This window comes from Nycticebus coucang, chromosome 9, assembly GCF_027406575.1.
Source record: "Nycticebus coucang isolate mNycCou1 chromosome 9, mNycCou1.pri, whole genome shotgun sequence".
Lineage (NCBI taxonomy): Eukaryota > Metazoa > Chordata > Mammalia > Primates > Lorisidae > Nycticebus > Nycticebus coucang.
In genome coordinates, this window is record NC_069788.1 from 27536587 (window position 1) to 27555802 (window position 19216).

A 19216-nucleotide genomic window follows, 5' to 3' on the forward strand; every position below is an offset into this window, starting at 1 on the left:
GACGCTATTCCACAAGATGTCTACACTACCTCATTAGCCATCCCCGGTGAATGGATATTTAGGTTATTTTCCAATTTTTCCAACACACAGTGTTGAACAACTTCAGAAATGTTCCTTTCTGGTTCCACAAAACAGAAGTGTTCCACCAAAGAACATGTGTGCCCTTGCTTCCTAGAGTAGACAGTAAGTGGTAGAAGGGAAATCCTGTTTTTTAATTGAGTTCCTAATCTGTCTTCAAGGTCTTGGATCTTAGATTTTTATTTTCTTTTACACTTTCAAATAGTTAAAAAATATGTATATACTTGAACTGGTTAACATGCGGAGTTACACTCTCAAACTTGAACTGGTTAACAGGCAGAGTTACACTCTCAGACTTGAACATGCAGATTTGGGCAGCTGTTTTCTTTATTGGGCTGGGTGATTCCTGGAAACATCATGAGAGCAAGCTGTTGCTGTTTGTTTTTACCCTGTGCTGTTTGCCTTGGAACATTTCTGAAGTTGTTCAGTTCCTGCACATCTAAATAAATGACTGTTTCTGGGTACAGGTTGGTTGGTGGTTTTGAAAACCTGGACATGGGCCTCTGTTTGTGAAGGACTCAGTTCTGTAGACTCGGTCAAACCATACAAGGGAGCCTTATGTAAGAAACCATCCATTACGTCTCTCAAATGGGCCGTAGGAAAGAAGCAATTTCACTCCAACCCACTAGTTATTACCATAAGGCTTGCATCCGAATTGAAGTTAGTTGAGAGAAACATTAGTCCTACTCATTTTGCATGGTTGAAATTCTGTTCTCCAATATCTCTGCAGGACAAATCACCTTAAAACATCCTTCACCATCTTCCCTAGAGCATTCCTCCTTTATATCTTATTTCCTTAGCCAGTGCTGTGTGTATTGGTCCCACTCAAGAGAAAGCACAGGAAAAACAATGATAGAAAGGAAAGATGCAAAAACACTTGAGTAATAAAAATTTCAACAAAACAAGACCTTCAAATTACTTGTATTTTGAAGTCAGGCAGTTGTGGGTTCAAATGTCACCTTTATTTGTTCATAAGAGCAAATATTTATAATTGGCGCTAAGATGTCAAGCTAATTACTCTTTGACACTCAGTTTTGAAAACTATAGAATGGGTTCCGCAGGGTGAATAGAGTGAACCATTGGAAATGTTCTAGGCCAGCACAGTTAATGACGTCACTACATCATCAGCTTCTAATTTTGTTCAGCACAATCATCTCAGTGTGGTGGCACGTGCCGTTAGTCCCAGCTACTTTGGAGTCTGAAGTTGGAGGATCACTTAGAGTCCAGGAGTTGTGGAATATAGTGTGCTGTGCTGATCAGGTGTCTGCACTAAGTTTGGCATCAATATGGTAACCTCCCGGGAATGGGGGGCCAACAGTTGCCTCAGGGTTAAACCATCCAGGTCAGAAACAGAGCAGCCCAAAACTCCCATGCCGATCAGCAGGGGGATTGTGCCTGTGAATACCCACTGCACCCCAGCCTGGGCAACATAGTGAAATTCAGTCTCTTTTGAAAAATAAGGAAATGAATTTTTGAACCCTCACTCCAGCCTGGGCAACATAGTGAAATTCAGTGTCTTTTGAAAAATAAAGAAATAAATTTTTGAACTCTCAAGAAATTAATGATCTTACATACTCTTATCAACTAAACCTTTTATGTTCTTTTAATTAAAATTTTACACTTGGAAAAGGATATTGTCTCAACTTCCAGTGACACCTACTAAAATAAACTTTAAAACAACCTAAAGTCAGTGATAGGAGTTTTACAAGTCAACAACAGGAGTTTCCTTTTCTTTTGTTAAAAAGAATGAGTTATCAAACTGATTTTTTAAATTGACATCATTTATTCAAGAAACATACCTACACTATTCCAAAGAAGAAGAAAAGAATGATAGGTGGTTCTTTGGCCCTTAATGTATTTGATACTTAAATGTAATTGGCTGAACTTAAAGTAATAAAGTGATAAATAATGTGTAGTACATGTTGCTTTGACCAGAAAATTTGATGTCAAAATAACTAACGAAGAAAAAAAAAAAACCTAAAAAAGAAAAAAAAAAAATATATATATATAAAGAATAAAATACCCCAAATCTATAGAATAGGTATACTAATACATACCTTGCACAAGTTAATATATGAGCGTGCAATGGGCACTCAACCAGTGGTAGCTACTATCTTTATGGCAAGAATTTGGTATAAAATACCACTAGGTGATATCTACCATCGATCTAGGCAGATCTCTCATATTATTTGTCTAAGACCCTACCAAAGAGTTACCAAAAATGATCCAGTTGGATTTCTCATGCTTTCAGGACTAATGCAGGAAAATGGATTAAACCTCTTAGGAGATCATTAACAATAATACTGAAAAAAAGAGGCCTTACTTTTTACTTCTTCAATACACCCATTCCTTGCCTCTTCATTAACCGGACAAATATTTATAAAACACCTCTTATGTGTTGGGTACTGTGTGAATGTTGTGAAGTGTGGGTTAGCAAACAACAGCCCGTGGGCCAGATTTGGCCTGTTGCCTGTTTTTGTAAACAAAGTTTTATCAGAACATGCCCATTTGTTTACGTATTGTCTATGGCTGTGACAGAGGTCATATGTGGATAGCAAAGCTTAAAATATTTACTGTCTATCCCTTCATAGAAAACGTTTGCCCACCCCTTTAAGGACATACACATGTACAGGCAAGCATGGCTTCTACCTAAACACCATTTACAATTTTGATGTGGATATAAGATACGGCCACAAAGCTGTATGTCAATACAATATGATTGCAGTTAAATGATGTCAAGCCTGTATGGTGGAGTGGAATGGTTAAGAGGCTTTATGTAGAATGTGGGAGCTTAATGAGTAGGAAGATCTGTGTAAATGGCAGGAAGAAAGATTGATAGGCACAGCATTGATTTATAGGACTAGGGCGTGGTGTTTCCTTGATGATAGCCAGATCTGGTCACGTTACTCTGCTTCTCCAAACCTGTAAAATCTAACCCCCTTAAGTCCCCTCTGGAACCTCAAAGGATCAGGCTTTGCTTCCCTTTTAGCCCTCACCTCTTGCAATTCACACACATAAGCATTCCACATTCTATTTTAATTCAAATTTTCCCAGTTACTCAAACTCATCAGGTTCTCCTCACCAGGCCATTCCATGCAGTTTTTCTATCTGGTACACACTTTCTTCAACTTGTTATCTAATTTCTGCCCAATCTTTGTGTCTCACTAGAGACACCACTTTCTATGAGCAATATTCTCCCACTTCTACAAGGCTGGATTGGGTGTGGTTCTGTGGGCTCCTCTGTCATTGCTAAAGTCAAGCCATTTGCCCATATCCTTAATGAAAAAGGAAGCTTTTTGTGTGTGCAGAAACCAAGCACCATCTTTTGTCATAGCACCACCACACAAGATGCATCCGATACACTCTTGTATATATGAATGAATAGATTGGGGTGCAAGAATTTGAAACGCACTTTTAGCATAGTAACATGACTGATTTGTCCACACTGAAAGTTTATAATGGGGAGTTATGGGAAATGATATCAGCAAATAAATTCATTTAAGATATTAGAACCTCTCAAACACTCAAATTAAGAGATTGATCTTAATCCTGTGAGTAGTGAAGAGCTATTGAAAGTTTCAACTCTGTGAAATGACATGATTAAAATGTTTACTTAAGAACACTAATTTGGCGATAGAGTGCTTGATAGAGAAAATGAATAAGCGATTGCAGGCAGGAGATTACACTTGAAACTAGAAATAGCTGATAATTGGGAATTTTAAGAAGTCTCGTTTGCTTCTTAATGGTGACAAGTCTAATTCTTTTTTTGTTTGTTTTTATTGTTGGGGATTCATTGAGGGTACAACAAGCCAGGTTACACTGATTGCATTTGTTAGGTAAAGTCCCTCTTGCAATCATGTCTCGGACAAGTCTAATTCTTATTTCCATCTATGGCAACCAATACAGTGGTTTGCATTTCATAGATAACCTACAATAGTCACTAGGTCAATGAAAAGTCAGGCTTTGGAAAGGAAGACTTTCTAGAAATAAAGGAGACAGGAAGAGAATCCAGATTAGGGAAAAGATAAGTTCAGGAAAACGCACTTTACAGTATTTTTTTTTTTCCAAGAAGGGATAGACAAAAAGCAATTTATTCTCAAAATATCTGCAAGTCTTAGAAGCAAGTCATGATGTCCTACCTCTCCTTTTCACCTTTAGTGGCCAGAGGAAAGTTGCTAGATGGGTGAAAGAGTCAGCCAGTGATGAATCCAGGAGGGACTGTCCTAAGAACAGAAGCCTAACCCTCTCCTGGCAAGATTATTCAGGGCTAAGAACACACAGTCTCTTATTCTTCAAAGCAAATTCTGTCTTGGCTTAGCACCTGTGGCTCAAGCAGCTAAGGTGCTAGCCACATACAACTGAGCCGGTGGGTTTGAATCCAGCCGGGGCCTGCCAAACGACAATGATGGCTGCTACCAAAAAATAGCCGGGGGTTGTGGCGGGCGTCTGTAGTCCCAGTTACTTGGGAGGCGGAGGCAGAAGACTCACTTGAGCCCAGGAGTTGGAGGTTGCTGTGAGCTATGATTAAACGGCACTCTACCCAGGGCAAACAGCTTGAGGCTCTGTCTCAAAAAAATAAAAAAATAAAAAACAATTTAAAAAAGCAAATCCTGTCCTTAAAGAAGAGCATAATTGGGGCGGCGCCTGTGGCTCAGTGAGTAGGGCGCCGGCCCCATATGCTGAGGGTGGCAGGTTCGGACCCAGCCCCGGCCAAACTGCAACAGAAAAATAGCCGGGCGTTGTGGCGGGCACCTGTAGTCCCAGCTGCTCGGGAGGCTGAGGCAAGAGAATCTCAGAAGCCCAAGAGTTAGAGGTTGCTGTGAGCCGTGTGACGCCATGGCACTCTACCCGAGGGTGGTACAGTGAGACTCTGTCTCCACAAAAAAAAAAAAAAAAAGAAGAGCATAATTATACTCTTCAACTTTTCATTTAGGTTGAAGCAGGTGAAACTCTGCCTGTCTTCTAGCTAAATGGCAACAGTAAAAGGAAATAAAAACAATGCTGCTCTTGTACCAGAATGTTTGTTGCAGCCCAATTCATAATTGCTAAGTCATGGGAAAAGCCCAAGTGCCCATCCATGAATGGATTAATAAATTGTGGTATATGTACACCATGGAATATTATGCAGCCTTAAAGAAAGATGGAGACTTTACCTCTTTCATGTTTACATGGATGGAGCTGGAGCATATTCTTCTTAGTAAAGTATCTCAAGAATGGAAGAAAAAGTATCCAATGTACTCAGTCCTACTATGAAACTAATTTATGGCTTTCATATGAAAGCAATAACCTAGTTGTAACCTAAGAATATGGGGAAGGGGGAAAGGGAGTGGAGGGGAGGAGGGTGAAGGGGCGGAGGGAGGGTGATTGGTGGGATCACACCTATGGTGCATCTTACAAGGGTACATGTGAAACTTACTAAATATAGAATATAAATGTCTTAACACAATAACTAAGAAAATGCCAGGAAGGCTATGTTAACCAATGTGATGAAAATATGTCAAATGGTCTATAAAACCAGTGTATGGTGCCCCATGATTGCATTAATGTACACAGCTATGATTTTATAATAAATAAATAAATAAATAAATAAATAAACCATGCTGCTCTTGGTAGACTCCTCAGGTTGCTTGTTTTCAAGGAATGTTCTCGTGGGAATGTGGGGCGGCACCTGTGGCTCAGTGAGTAGGGCGCCGGCCCCATATATCAAGGGTGGCAGGTTTGAACCCGGCCTCAGCCAAACTGCAACAAAAAATAGCCAGGCGTTGTGGTGGGTGCCTATAGTCCCAGCTACTAGGGTGGCTGAGGCAAGAGAATTGCCTAAGCCCAAGAGCTGGAGGTTGCTGTGAGATGTGATGCCATGGCACTCTACCAAGGGTGACAAAGTGAAACTCTGTATCTAAAAAAAAAAAGTGAAATGTGGGCTAGGTGCCTGTAGCTCAAGTGGCTAAGGCGCCAGCCACATACACTAGAGCTGGTGAGTTCGAATCCAGACCAGGCCTGCCAAACAACAATGACAACTGCAACCAAAAAATAGCTGGGTGTTGTGCCGGGTGCCTGTAGTCCCAGCTACTTGGGAGGCTGAGGCAAGAGAATCGCTTAAGCCCAGGAGTTGGAGGTTGCTGTGAGCTGTGATGCCATGGCACTCTACCCAGGGTGACAGCTTGAGGCTCTGTCTCAAAAAAAAAAAAGTGAAATGTGGTGAGAATTATTAAATGACACCAATAGGAAGGGGGTCAAGTGAAGCCTGGTTGCTGATACGTGTAGTCCAAGTTGAGGGTAAAGTAAACGGTAATCATCCTCCGTATAGTTTTAATCAAGGCTTTTTCATTTTGTTTTATATTAAGGCAGAGAGATGTTGACTTTCACACGTACTTGGCCTGGGGTATGTGGAGGTTGTGCGCCAGCTGGGAACCCACTGGAGCCTGAGGAGGCTGCCTGCCAGTACCCCCAGCCCCAGGAAATGCACCCACCAGGTCCCCTCCTGCCACTGAGACTGGCTGTGTAATTCATCACGTGGCCCCTGGTCATTCATTCACATACCAATATTTATTTGTTTGTTTTTGTTTTGTTTTGAGGCAAAGTCTCACCCCCAACATCCTGTGTAGAGCCATGGCATCATTATAGCTCACAGCAACCTCAAACTCTGGGGCTCAAGAGATCCTCTTGCCTCAGTCTCCCAAGTAGCTGGGACAACAGGCATGTGCCACCATGCCTGGCTAGTTTTTCTATTTTTTGTAGAAATAGGGTCTTGCTCTTGTTCAGGCTCGTCTCAAACTCCTAAGCTTAAGCAATCCACCTGCCTCAGCCTCCGAGAGTGCTAGGATTACAGGCATGAGCCACTACACCTGGCCCACCAATATGTATTTGTATGACGTTGTGCTAAGTTAGCTAGAGGTAGAAGAGGACACTGAACATCAACATGGGTAAAGCATTGTCCAGAACCTCAGCGAGCTTACAATCTACTCTGGCAGACAAAGTGCATCACCTGAGAGGGAAAACAGCATGTACAATTTGAACAAAACATTGTAAGAAGTGACCCAAGGTACTGAACCACTGTCTAACACTATATGGAAAAATTAAGAGGTGATCTGAGGGTGATTGTAGGACAGAGACAGAGCTCGCTTCTTGCTGGAAGAAAGCTCTTACGGAGGAGGAGAGAGCTGAGCTGGTCTCTTTTGCTATTAGTACCAAAACCTGCCTTGAGGGGAAGCAAAAAGATGCCAAATGAGTCACCAAGAGATAAAACAACTCGGCAACAGACTGCCTGGCACGTACAACCTAACATCCGCTCTAAAGCCTTTTCCTCTGAATGCCTAGCTCTGATATTGCACAACCTCGGCCAACTAAGGTGTCCCTTACTGTTTTAGGACTTCACATTTTCTGAATTTACTGTGGACATCCAGTTGTCATCATGAATGATTAGCCAAATCTCTGGATGATTATTCTGCAAATGGAAGCCATCTTACCTTAGAATTCTAGATTGTTTCTTTTCTTTCTTTCTTTTGAGATGGAGTTCTACCCTATGCCCTGAGCAGAGTGCATTTGTGTTGTAGCTCACTGCAACCTCAGACTGGGGCTGTGGGCATCCTGCTGCCTCAGCCTCCAAAGCTGCTGGGATTACAGGCGCTTGCCACGATGCCTGGCTGGGTTTTTTTTCTTTTTTTATGAGTTGGTGTCTTACTCTTGCTCAGGCAAGCCTCGAACTCCTGAGCTCAAGCAATCCTCCTGCCTCAGCCTCCCACAGTGCTGGAATTATAGGCGTGAGCCACTGCTCCCGGCCGAATTCTAGCTTGTTAAGGCACATCAGGGGGATCTGATCAAGCAACAGAACATTCCAGAACTGTTGGTGACTTCAGTGCCAAGTCTCTGAAGTCAGGTAGGTCAAATGCTGCTGATTTGACCTGTGCAGAGCGCCGGTAGGGAGGAAACAAACTAAGGTAGGATATGGAAGTGATCTCAGGCTCTCCTTCCATGTAAAGTTGCTCCTCTTCCATTCCAATTCAGAAATGACTGGGAGATTTAAAGCTCAATATAAGTTTTCTAACATTGTGGTTGTTATAGAACCTAGGAGAGCAATTGAGGGCTTTCCACTTACAGTGAAGGACCGTTGTTTTAGCATAGTGAGAAAGGGCTTCTGGAATGCCATCTAGATGGTGTGGTCTGCGATGGGAAGAGTGACAGGGGTGATTTCAGACACCAGGGCAAATCCTCAAAGACAGGCACCACCCAGCCTCTTGCTCACCTGCACTCTCCTTTCCATTCAAGCCTCCTCTATTTGAGCAGTCTTTCTGGGTTCCCTGGAGCCACTGCCGTTCCCCCCTCAGTCCTCTGCAATTGCATGTGACGGCAGAGTCCGCTTTTGGAGGACACATTCAAACCACAGCAACAATCCCCCTGCCTGAATCCTTCCTTAGAGAGTTTTGAGAAGGAGGAGACTGTCTTAATCACTTTCCCATTCTCAGGATTCAATACAAGTTCTTGAACCCATGAGTCAGTGACTATAGTCAGCACAGCCACGGCCTGCGGGCATGTTTCTCAAATGAAAGTTTGCAGAGTCCTAGAGATCCAGAGAAGTAGTACAGGGGCCACCACGAGAGCTTGGGGGGACATAGGGGAGCGTGCTCTTGAGTGTCCCTTCTCTTCTTGTAACTCTCTTTGAGCCAAGTGACTCTGCTTTAATCTGTTATATATATTACGAGTCCACATCTGGTTTTGTTTGAAAAGTTTGGAAACTGCCAGAAAACTACCTTACTTGGGAGGAGGAGGATACTGTGCCACATGGGATCAGTCAGTGCAATATCAGTGGGATGTTGTTACCGGGTAAAGAGGAGTCAGGAGTGTCCCCATGTGGTCACTGCCTCGAGATTGACAGTGAGTTTTGAGACCAGTGGAGGGAAGGCCTGAAGGAGAAGGAAAGGCAGCCACAGACCTTGTGTGTCACCTCCAGGGCCTCCCTTTGGTCTTGGCTCTGGACCACACTCCTCAACACAGCAGACGAGGCCTCGCTTGCTCTTCTCACTCTCTCACTCAACGCTTCAGCAACTCTCCTCTCAAGTACGTGATCTTTCACGCCTCAGAATTTTTGCACAGGACAGTCCCTCTGCCTAGAAAACTTCCTTCCTCTCCTCTTTTCTGGGCCAGTCCTTCTTCACAATTCCATTGAAATGTCCCTGCCTGACCTCCTACTTCCCTCAACCCAGGCAAAGATGAATTCTTTACTCCCTGTATTTTTTATTTAGCGTGCTTATCACAATTGTAATAATTGAATGACTGTTTCCCTTCCCCCAGCTCAATTGTGAGTTCTGATAAGAGCAGAGGTTCACTGCTATTTCCTAAGACGTAGCACAGTGTCAAGCAGTGAGGGGTGCTCAGTACATTTTTACTAAACGTGCTTGGCAACCTCTAAGTTGCCCCCCCACTCCACAGGTGTGTCATTTTCTCACTTTGAGTAACTTGCCTTTAAATGATAAAATACAGTGATGTTGAGGGTATGCCACTTATATTACCAGCTTACAAAAAACTGTAGCCTCCACCCTGTAAATTACCTTCCTGGCTTACCTGCTTTGATGAAGCAAGCTGCTGTGTTGGAAAAACTCATGTGGCTGAGGCCCTCAGTCCACTGAATCCTGCTAACAACAACGTGCTCTTAGGAGTGGGTCCTTCCCCAGTCAGCATTCTGATGAGATCTCAACACCTTGATTATAGCCTCATCAGAGACCCCAAAGCAGAGGACTCAAGCAAGCTGTGCCCAGATTCCTGACCCTCAGCACACTGGAGATAACATACATGTGTAGTTTTAAGCCCTTAAATCTTGGGGCTAATTTATTACACAGCAAGAGATAACAAAAACAGCAAACAAATGAATATATCAGTAAATGAATGAAGGAAACTGAAGACATTAAGAAGGAAAGGGAACTTAAAACTTGATTTCTCTGGCTATAGAATTGGAAGGTTGGGTTTTGGAGAACTCTCTCCCACAGTTTTGGGAATCAGAAATTCACCAGCTCAGTAGACATTTTATATGCCTGGGCACAATCGGACTTTACTCTTGAGAAATTGTATTTGTAGGTGAATATCAAAGATATATCCCCAATGACACCAATTTGGATCCAATTTATAACTTGTCAAAATGTACAGTCTGGCTTGAGAGACCTTTATTTCAAATGGTCTGTCTTTTAAGGCTGGATCCAACTGACCCTTTCAGTATGTCACTGTCGTATATGTCTTTGGCTGCAAGAAGAGTCTCGTGTACTTTAACCTGGTGTCTTTGTGAATGGAAACAGCATTAATAAACTGGAATGGGTTACCAGGCTTTGATTGTGTCTGTAGTTCACATGTAAATATTATAAAATCCGGGATAGAGTTATAAATACCAGCTTTATCAAATACTTCACATAATTTAGAATTTCTTAGTGCATTTCAAAATGCCAGCTCTCTCCCACCTTTTCCCTAGGTTGATTTCCTCACTTCAGAGTGATAAAAGGATGCAGGAAAATAATGATCTGTTTCACAGTGCATTCATGTTCCAACATTCAGTTTTAATGGATGATTACAACGAAGTGCCTTTTCTGCCTTCTTAGGTCTCATATTTTTCTTGCCCAGTCACACGTGGGAAATATAATTGCTTGTGAACTTTCTCTTGGGTCAGGTTTGTTTCAAATATGAACTCTAATTGCTTTATCACTGTGACAGTGTAACCTGCCCTAACATTTAAAGTTATTTGTTCCCAAACAAGGGGTGTTTGTTCTTCCTGCTATTTATAATCACTTTCTTAATCTTCTGATATCAGTAAAATTCCATACTGATTGCTCATTATAAAAAGTTCATGTTTGCCTATGGAAATGCATAAATGTATCTAATGGCTTAATGTACCTTTATGAGCATGAAAAGAGAAAGGAGAGGGGATTGTCAGAAGAAATATGAAGGGTGAAATCTTGAACCAAAAGGTGAGTTATAGAGTGCCTATTGGAGTTATAAAACTTTTCTAAATCCTTATTTGAAGAGGTATGCAAGTATTTCACTGTTTCTTAAAATCTCCAGCTCCTATAGAAGTTGCAAGACCAAGATCCTTAGAGCTGTACACTATCAGGTGCCACTCTCAGGAGGTAATAAATCAAAAATTAAGATAGACTAGCTCCTTTTTTGTATCTTTAATTGGCCTGACTTTCTCAAAGGCCCTGGCCCACTGTATCATCTTAGTCTGCTGTGATCATTTAAACACTACTTGAGGTAAAATGCTCAGTCTTTACAATTCATTGCTCTGCTTTTACAAAATAGGGCGGGAAGAGGGGCTTGTTAACTAAAACATCATGGGACTAGGGGAAAGAGGTCTGGGGATCCAAGAAGTGTCCCTGGGTGCTCTGGTCCCCTTTCCTCACCGGGTCTGGGCACTGCTCTCCCTGCTGACCCTGGTGACTACAGCAGCTGTAGGCATGCACCAACATTTGGCTTCTTGGCCAAGGTTGGAGGTGATTCCTGGCAGCCTGGGTCCTCCCGGCTTCTCTCTGGGGTTAAACCCCTCTCAGCCATGCTCTCAGCCAGCCCCTGGTTTAGGTGATTAGTACGAGCTCTCTGTACAGGGTCATCTTCCTGTCACAGTGGACACGCTCAACCCAGCTACTTTCTCTCCTCCCACCTCCTGAGGGCACTTCTGGGCCCTGCTTCCTCTACCCCTTATCATATGGGAACCCAGACAAATCGCTGCACCACCAAGTTTACCTAGGAATGGCCATTTCCTGGTTTTGGTGCAAGACAGGCTGTAAAGCAATTTCCTCCCAAAGTCCAAATCATGAACTGAAAGAAAACAAAAAAGGCAATAGACAAACAAAATGTCCCTGTCCTTGGCATTCCTTCTCACAAGTCCCCAGACTTTTCCCAAAATGGAGAGATGGAGAACCAGATAATTGATTCCTGCCTCACATGACTCCTCTTCCCACTGTCCATTCAGTAAGAAGAGGAACTTTCCTTTCCCTTTTCTCTGAATATCTGAGATTTTTCACTATGTCCCATCCTCTTTGAGGGAAACTCTAGCCTCAAGGTTGAGGCTTAATGACCAATAGACATGAGAAAGACACCTCCGTGAAGAAATTAAATCGGGAGGCATTCCAAAAATGTTATACCTCTACTAAAAGTCAACAGGAGATATGTCATCTGAATTGGGGTAAAAATTTTAACTGGATTCTCTAAATGCATTTAGAAATAATGGATGCCAAATATATGTCAGCCTTTAAAAATTTTTCTGCTAGGGTCTGCATGGTTCCATCTATATGGCATTCTGGGAAAGACAAAACTACGAGGATGAAAAACAGACCACTGGTTAGCCAGGGTAGCACAGGCTGAGCACAGTATCTCACACCTATAATCCTAGCACTCTGGAAGGTCAAGGCAGGAGGATCACTTGAGTTCAGGATTTTGAGACTAGCCTGAGGCAAGACCCCCATCTCTACAAAAAGTAGAAAAATTGGCCGGATGTTGTGTCTGGCACCTGTAGTCCCAGCTACTGGGGAGGCTGAAGCAAGAGGCTAGAGTGAGTTTAATAGTTTGAGGTTGCTGTGAGCTAGGCTGATATCATGGCACTCTAGCCTGGGCAACAGAGTGAGATTGTCTCAAAACAAACAAACAAACAACAATAACAATAGAAAAAACAAAGGCAAAAACAGAAAACAGATGGGCACAAAGGGACTTTCTGAGATGACAGAACGTCCTACACCTTGATTGTGATGGTGGTCACGTGATTACATGTGTTTTTTAAAACTCATATAACTATATACTAAAAGGGATGGATTTTATTATATGTAAAATGTACCTCAATAAACCTGACTTGTATAAGAAATAACAGGCTTTCTTTCATATACCCAAAATTTTAGCTGAAACTTACGGAGCACTTATGAAATAACGCACTGATCTATTCGCTTTGATAGTATTTCCTAATTTAATCATCACAAAACCTGTTTTTAAGAGGTACTGTTATTATTGTCTCCATCTTTTAGATAAGAAAACTAAGGTCCAGAAAGGTTAAGTAATCCAGACTACACAGCAAGTGCAGCTGGAATTTGAACCCAGAGGTGGTGCCAAAGTCCACAGGCTTAACCACTGTGACATAGTGACTATGTTATATGGCCTCTCAAGATCCGTAAACTGGTAACATTTATGTTTACATGTAACTTATCCCTCCCAGAGTTTTTTCTTTATTATTATTATTCAACCACATCTACTCTCAGATAAGAAAGCAAGTGGTACACCCTGTCCCCCAAACACACACTTCCCAGTGACATATTTCTCCAGTTGCCCCAATTTAACGTTCTCAGTTAAACTGTGAGGCCCCTTCCTATCTGATGTCTTGAGTGAGCTAAGAATGAGTTAGAGCCGGGTGACTGTTGCTTCAGAAGATCCCCTGGAGAGTTGCAAAGGGTGTGACGCACAGTAAGTAGCTTAAGCTTCTGACCAGGCTCCCGGCCTCTACTCTAAACTAGGAGTCGTGTAGTTCTGACCCAGAGAGCACTGCAGCCTAGCAAAACAAAGATGCTGAACTTTGACTCTGTGTGCAAAGGTTTCCCTTCTCAAGCTGATACCAGCTTGACCTGAGTCTGAGAGCCGCAGCTCCTGCTGCCTCAGACAGCAGATGAGCGAAGCACTGTTTTCATTAGCTGCTGATCCTAGCACGCTCCAGAAGTCAGGATGTCCTGGAATCCTCCCAGCTGCTTTTCTCTCAGACAGACTGCTTTCCATAATCAATTATAGAGCTCTGCTGTAGGACAGTGGTAAGGCGTGCCAGACTTGCAAGGAACTCAGGGCTGGCTCCCGCCAAAAGAAAGAAGTGCCTGGGCCCTGTATCTGTTCTGCTCGCTCTCCCATATGCCAAAGAGCCTACGTACTGCTAGGAAGCTGGGCAGGGACTGCACTTCACTGGGCATGTGTGGAATCCACTGCAGAGGAAATTTAACTGGGCAAGTCTCGGAGCCAGGAACCTTGAATCACAAGTACACAATGCAAATGTGCCTCAATGGCAGCCATCCACCTGTGCTTTTATCTTATCTATTTTACTTCTGGAGGAGCAATTTGATTATCCCAAACTGCTACTCCAAAGTCACAGGGCTTGAGGAAAGTATTTAGAATTGAGCAAAGAACAACACTGTCTTGGCCATACCTCAACACACCTGTCATCAACCTTTATTGGGCCCCTGGAAAAAAGTCAGGGCCACTCACAATGGGTGATCTGGAAATCTCACATCTCAAAACTGTACTTCCCTCAGGGTGGCCCCGGTAGCTCAAGAGGCTAAGGTACCATCCACAGACACCAGAGCTGGTGGTTCGAATCCAGCCCTGGCCTGCCAAACAATGACAACTACAACCAAAAAATAGCCGGGCGTTGTGGAAGGCACCTGTAGTCCCAGCTACTCAGGAGGCTGAGGCAAGAGAATTGTTTAAGCTGAGGAGTTGGAGGTTGCTGTGAGCTGTGACGCCATGGCACTCTACCAAGGGTGATAGCTTGAGGGTCTCAAAAAAAAACCCCCAAAACTGTACTTGCCTCTAATCTCATTATTAAGGGGACTGATTGGTGCCTTTGTGATAAAGGATACTGAAAAATGGGACAAGACTGGGTAAGTTCTGATGGGAAGGTGAGAGGAGAGGTATGGTGGTTAGGACAAGATTGCAAATAAAGAGCCCTCCCTGAGCCAATAGAAAGCCTCGGGGAGGTACTCTTGGAGCCAGGGATATCTTAACAATGTAAACAGAGGATCGAAAATACGTAGGCAAAGAGAGCCTTAGGAGACAAATTTTAGCCACTACAGTTTGGCTTATAATAAAACCAGTCTATGAGCTGGGCACTGTAGCGGTATCTGTAGTCCCAGCTACTCAGGAGGCTGAGGCAGAATGTTTGAGGTTGCTGTGAGCTAGGCTAACACTACAGCACTCTACCCTGGGCAACAAAGTGAGACTGCGTCTCAAAAAAGAAAAAAAAAACCTAAATGAAGCTAAGTGCAGTGGCTCACACCTGTAATCCTAGCACTCTGAGAGGCGAAGGTGGGTGGAGGGCTTGAACTCAGGAGTTTGAGACCAGCCTGAGCAAAAGCCAGACCCTGTCTCTAAAACAAAGCTGGGTGTTGTGGTGGGTGCACAGCTACTTGGAAGGCTGAGGCAAGATCACTTCAGCCCAAGAGTTTGAGGTTGTTGTGAGCTATGATGCCATGACACTCTCTACCCAGGGCAACAAAGTGAGACTCTGTCTCAGATAAAAAAAAAAAAAAAAAAGGCTTGGCGCTTGTAGCTCAGCAGCTGGGACACCAGCCACATACATCAGAGCTGTTGGGTTCAAATCCAGTCTGCTAAACAACAATGACAACTACAACCAAAAATAGCCAGGCGTTGTGGCAGGCACCTGTAGTCCCAGCTACTTGGGAGGCTGAGGCAAGAGAATCATTTAAGCTCTTGAGGTTGCTCTGAGCTGTGATCCCACAGCACTCTACTGAGGGCAACATAGTGAGACTCTGTCTCAAAAAATAAAAATAAAAGAAATAATAGGCTCAGTGCCTGTAGCACAGTGGTTATGGCACCAGCCACATACACCGAGACTGGCGGGTTCAAACCCAGCCCGGGGCTAGCTAAACAACAATTACGACTGCAACAAAACCGGGCATTGTGGCAGGTGCCTGTAGTCTCAGCTACTTGGGAGGCTGAGGCAAGAGGATCACTTGAGCCCAAGACTTTGAGGCTGCTGTGAGCTATGACACTACAGCACTCTACTCAGGGTGACAGCTTGAAACTCTGTCTCAAAAATAATAATAATAATAACCTGTCTATGTTACTCTAAACTGTTATCAGTTGTTTGTACCTACGTAAAAGGAGTTTCCTTTTTTCTGAGAAGCAGCCATGAGAATATTGGACACCTGATGGGAAGGGTCATAGTCAAGAGAAGGAATGAAGGACCTAGAAGAATAAGGACTGGAGATGAAGACAGCAATTGGTCCTTGTGCGTATTTGCTTTTGCAGCCCCAAGCATGAAGGATAAATACTATTCAAAACTAGTGGGTAGGATTAGCACAAAAGCAGCAGACAGATCAGCCAGGATAGTAACCGAAGGCCAGTCTTCATTCCAGAATAGTGGGGGGAGCTCTCTGTAATTTTATTTCCTCAAATATTAAAAATAAAATGCTTGAAGCCAGTATAGCCATTTTATGTGTATAAAAATAAAAGAAGCCATGATGACATCATGGTATTCTGTCTCAAAACAAACAAAAAAAAAGATTGCTACTTTTAGAATTGTCCCTTTTCCTGTTTCTCGCAATCTGTTTCATTGTTTCAGTCCTCCCTAATCTTTTTGCTTCAGTATTCTTTTATCCTATTTAACAAATAGGTAGTGACTCGATAATATACAAATGACTTTGCACAGTTGACTGCTACCAGGGGAAAGGATGACAATTTTCTAAAATTGCTTTGTGCTGAGTGCTCAGAGCATCATAGAAAATAAATTGTGTTTTAAAGTTATATTATAAACACATTTTAAAAGTGAGTACCTACTGTGTACAAAGCATGCTGCTAATAAAAGAGGATGGTGTTTATCTGAAGTTATGCTGCACGAGAGCTTCTGAAGACTAGGAATCATCCTTTATTTCAAGGAAAGGCCATGGGAAAACTGATTATGAAGGGTCCATTTCCATGATGACTACCACCTTCACCACTCTCCCTCCCCCAGCATGCCTTTTCTCATTTATAGAAGGCACGAGATCACAGTTCACTGATTTAGGAGGGCTGCTCATTGAATTGTAAGCATGGATCAAGATGCCGGACCATCTTTCATGCAAACTGGCCTTGCTCACAGACACAGAAATGAAAATAAATCAGACTGAAGCCAGCAAGTGGTCAGCATGACCTCAGGAGGCAGACACTGGGTATTCCTCACAGGCCTTCTCTAGCCTTCCCTCAATGCCAAATAGCAATTCAACATCATCCTGTCCTGCCAGCTTGGTCTCCTCTATACCAGAAGATTTGGGCTTCTCCTGACCCCTAACACTCAGTTATCTCTAGAGTGTACCTGTGTATACGTTATCAGTCCTTAAAAGTCAAAGATTGCACTCTGGTTCAGCTAGTACCAGGGAAAAGAAAATGCTACGAAGTTCAACAGTATAGGACAGTATAGGCTGTATCAAGCCTAGACATGAAGAAAAATAAAAACTAGGCCAGGCATGGTGGCTCACACCTGTAATCCTAGCATTCTGGGAAGCCAGGCAGGTGGATTGCTTGACCTCAGGAGTTCGAGACCAGTCTCAGCAAGAGGCTGAGGCAGGAGGATGGCTTGAGCTCAGAATTTCGAGGTTGCCGTGAACTAGGGTGAGACCATGGCATTTCTAGCCTGGGCAACAGAGTGAGACTGTCTTAAAAAAAGAAAAGTAAGAAAAAGAAAAACAAGATAGATTCATTTGTTGAAAATTTGGGAAATACAGAAAAATGAAAAGAAATAATAAAATTTGCCTTAACCATGTTTTCTGGAGAGATCTTCCTATGGCAGCAACACAGACTCTCTGGCCCCACCCCAGGCCTACTGATTAAGAATCTTGTCTCAGCCTCCCAAGTAGCTGTGTGACATCCCCAGATGCTTCCTCCTGGGTGCCTCAGTCTGAGAAGCGTTGGCCTGGGGAGCCTCTTTCTGGCCTTCCTTAGGTGGTATTGATTGTTACATGTTACGCAACTTTCACACCTATTTGATGTTGAAACTAGCAATAAAAATCCTACCTCCATGGAAGTAAACACCTTTTGGTCAAGCTGGGGCTCCAAATTCTTTCAGGAAAGCTCTAAATGTGTTACCTTCTAAATCCCCTGGGAGTTGTGGGGCTGCTCCAAATGGAAGTCAAGGGAAGAGGCCAAGTCATACTTTCGCCTCCCCTGCAAAGTCCACTCCTGGGTCAGAGCTGCTGTGTTTGTGGCCCCTTAAATCATAGTAAATCATTGACCCAGTGGAGAACAAGAGTGAGTGACAAAAGGCCTCTTTAAAGTCTGTTGGGAAAGGCCACAGTGAGATACCACCCTTTCTCCACTCCCATACCTGCCTCTTTGCTGCCTGAAGGGTTCCCTTACTCTTTGCTGTTCAGCAGGGGCCCAGCAGGCCCAGGCAGAGTGTGGGACTGGTGATGACCCCTAATGAAATGTGTTAGGGTAGGGACCTCGGGCACATAGAGGAAGAAAAAAAAAAAAATCAGAATTCAAAGCAGTCCTGACTGTCTGGGCTACCAGCCACCACCAGGTGTGGGCACGGAAGCATATGTCAGTGTCAGTCTGGCCTAGACAGAGCCAAGCAAAGGGCTGCTTTGATTAGGCCTTTACCTGAAATCTCACACCAGGCAGATGTTCCCAGGGAGCCATCGGAAGCCATCTGCAAGGAGCGGCATCCCCCTTCCAAGACTAATGGTCCCTGGGTGAAGTATCATTCTTCAAAACGTGAGGACTGTCATAAAGCCTGTGCGCCCAGGGACAGTGACTCCTTCTGAGCTCTGGCATTTGGTCTCCTACAATCTCTTTGGCACCATCAACATCATTGGCAAAACTGCTGGCACCCAGCTTGCACCTGGGCCATAAACCCTGGCTCATTGGGTGCCTCTCCACTCCTGGGCCTGGCTTCTTAAGCTATTGAAACCAATTGCAAATCCTGTGGGGCTATGGGATACCTATGGGCGTCCGGTGCCTGATGCAGAGGACATGAAAGATGGAGGATGGATAGGAAGGGCTTTGCCTGACCCCAGGGAACTTACCCATGTTATCCAATTTGTCCTGGCAATCCCTAGTTGTTCATAATGTAAGCATCTATAGTCATCTGTTTCTTTACAGAGGTTGTGGAACATGAGTGGTTAAAAACTCAGGTGCTGGAGCTACAGAGACCTGCATTCGAATCCTGGGTCTCCCATCACTAGGAAGGTTATTCAGCTTTGCTTGTTCAGATTTTCAGGCCTTAATTTGTTCCCCTTTAAAATGGAGATAACAAGGGCAGGTGTGGTGGTGGCTCACGCCTGTAATCCTATAACTCTGGGAGGCCAAGGTGGGAGGATTGCTTGAGGTCAGGAGTTCAAGACCAGTCTGAGCAAGATTGAGATGCCTGTCTCTACTAAAAATATAATAATTAACTGGGTGTGGTAGCACGCACCTATAG